Here is a 3,078-nt window from a genome sequence, read left to right on the forward strand (position 1 = left end):
CAATACACATTGCAAAGAAAACATTGTCTGCTAGAAGAGAAGAGACAGAATGACAAAGGAAGTCAGCAATGTGCTTGCAGGTTGAGAGAGAACACTCAATTACAGAAAAGCCAGTAATGGTTGAAGATTCAGAGAAAATACCCAGTTACAGACTAGCAATAACCTTCTAACATTAAGGCCTGAAATTAATTCTTTGTCTACAATATGCTCACTTCTGCGGATATAAGAATAAGAAGGCAGTATACATTATACGTCACAGCTCACAAAGCACCCACAGTTTTATTCTCAAGAATATAAAATTTATTTCATGTTAACCGTTATATATTTATGAACATAAATTTCTCATTAGAACCTGCCTGAAAAAACTCAATATTTTGGGCAAAGTAAGATAAGTGTGGGACAAAAGGAGAAGGGCCAAGGAGATTTCTGATGAGGAATGAGAGAAAGAGAAACTCTAAATGCAGCTGCAGCTTTATTAAAGGGGACACAGTCAGTTCATCCAGTTTGAGAATAAAACTTACAGATATGAACTTCAGTCCATTCATTTATTACTGACTTAAAAACCATACTACCTGGTTGTCTTAATTACCATCTTTTCTTCAGTAATCTCTGATTCCTTGCTTGATTTCCTGGGTTCATACCCCATAAACAATGGGGTTGAGTGCTGCAGGAATGACCTTCTTCTTTGCCACATGAGTGAGGACAAAGACCAGGAGGATGGTGCTGAAGAAGAGGATAAGGATGCAGTAGGAGCTACATATGCTTACGGCCTTGGCCACAGCTCCTTCTGACTTGAGTCCCAGCACAGCCCGCAGTATGAGGGTATAGGAGAGGAAGATGAGGATTAGGTCATATCCCAGCAGTGCCCAGCTAAATGCAAACTGATAGAGATGATTGATGATAGTATCATCACAAGAGAGCCTGGACAGAGACATATTGGCACAGAGGCAGTTCTCAATGACATTTCTCCCACAATAATGGAGTCGTCTTGAGAGAATAGCAATGAGCAGAATAGTAAGGGAATTTCTTGCCAAAATAAAAATGGCTGCCTTGATAACAAATTGGTCAGTGATGATGGGTGGGTACCTCAGTGGGTGGCAGATGGCCACATAGCAGTCGTAGGCCATGACCATGAATGTGCACGACTCCATGGCAAAGAAACTATTCATGATGAACATCTGAAAGAAGCAGGCAAAGAAGCTGATGGACCTGGGGTCAAACCAGAAAATGGCCAGGACCTTGGGGATGACGGTGAGGCAGAGCACCATGCCCAGCAGGGAGAGGAGGCTAAGCAGGTAGTACATGGGCTCATGTAGTGAGGCCTCCAGCCGGATAGTGTGCAAGAAGGTGGTGTTGGCCCCTATGGCTAGTAAAAAGAGGAGGCTGAGGGATAGGGACAACCAGAGTTGCCAGCTTGGGGACCTAGCAAAACAACTGAGGAGGAAATATAAAGCCTCAGTGGAGATATTGCCATTTTGGTGTGCTGTCGTATTTTGTCATTTATTTCTATAGCTTTCTTTTAGTGATCTGTAAAACTAAGATTAAAAATTAGCTATTGATTTGAGGTATATGAAAATAGAACTTGCTTTACCTAGTGATATGTGGGTCTTAGCAGGCTATCTTGGAATCAGGAGAATTTATCTGTTATCCTTTTTGATGTTCTATTCGATTATTCCTATTACTTTAGAGAATGTAAGGAGATGAAGTTATATGACTTGTTTATACATGTTTGATTTCTTCAAGGTTATTTTTTAATTAATTAAGTCTTTACAGAAACTAAAAGACATAGAAAATTACTTAGAAAACTATTAAATTTTGTGACAAATTATTGTTCCAGTTTGTACCTGCAAGTTTCTTCCTGTTTTTAAAAAGACCATATAGACTGCTTAATTTTTTTGTGTGTGGTTTTTTTTTAAATTTATTTTTTATTTTACTTTACAATTCTGTATTGGTTTTGCCATACATTGACATGAATCCACCATGGAAAAAAAAAAAAAGACCATATAGAATGTGTCACATCCACAGTTTAACTACAACAATGCATGCAAAAAAAAAAAAAAAAAAAAAGAAATAGCAGAGACTGTCACAAGCTAAGGACTCACATAAGTAGCTGTAAACTTCCATCCACCCCCATCTGACCATTCAGCCACATTTATTTTGAGTTATATATTTAAAAATATTATACTGCAAAAATAGAGTTGGTTAACTGGATTCTACCTTAAAAATCATTTTAATTTGTTTCCTATGGATTCTTCCTAAAATTGCCTTTTTTTCTATTTCTTAACCTTCATATCAGTAGAATTCCTAACTTATTGAAGAAACAACCTTAACATGAAATTGAGTAATTCCTCCAAGCTATGCTGGACTGATTGTTGCTGTTGTTGTTTAATCTTTAAGCCATGTCCAAGTCTTTTCAAACCCAATGTCTGTAGCCTGCCAGGACCCTCTGTCCATGGGATTTACCAGGCAAGAATACTGGAGTGGGTTGCCATTTCTTTCTCCAGGAGATCTTCCAGACCCAGATATTGAACCTGAGTCTCTTCTATTGGTGGGTGGATTCTTTACCACTGAGTCTCCAGGGAAGCCCCAATGCTGGGCTGATGAAAAATGATTCTTCTGAGTGCAATAATGTGAGAATGATGATGTCCACCTTTAAAGCCCTTCCATCTCCTTTGGATTTCCTCTTTCCATCTTCAATATAGTAATCCACATACAAGTCTCCATCCTCCCCGCCCCACCACCATACACTTCTAGGCACTTGTTCAATGTTGATATTGCTTTCTTGTCATTTAAACATTCCCTCATCGTGCTGTTAAAGACTAGTGTCACAAAACTTAATTAGGAAATGGCCTTAAATTTGAAAGAGGGAAAATGAAAACCATTCTAAGGACAATGGATAATACAAGAAAAAGTACTTTAAGCAATGACAGAGTCTTGCATAAACTATTATGATTGTATAGGGAAAGATTGACTAACATACACGGGGAACAGGCTGGAGAAAAAAATTGTGAAAAAAGTGATCTGGTATCCTCTTTTACATTCAGTTCAGTTCAGTCGCTCAGCCGTGTCCGACTCTTT

General features: G+C 38.5%; 1 pseudogene; it reads right to left on the minus strand.

Moving 5' to 3' along the window:
* Positions 1 to 585: 585 nt before the first annotated feature.
* On the minus strand, positions 586 to 2,805 carry LOC120875884 (annotated as a pseudogene).
* Between the last annotated feature and the right edge of the window lie 273 nt (positions 2,806 to 3,078).

The sequence above is a fragment of the Oryx dammah genome, unplaced genomic scaffold (assembly GCF_014754425.2).
Source record: "Oryx dammah isolate SB20612 unplaced genomic scaffold, SCBI_Odam_1.1 HiC_scaffold_17, whole genome shotgun sequence".
NCBI classification, from domain to species: domain Eukaryota; kingdom Metazoa; phylum Chordata; class Mammalia; order Artiodactyla; family Bovidae; genus Oryx; species Oryx dammah.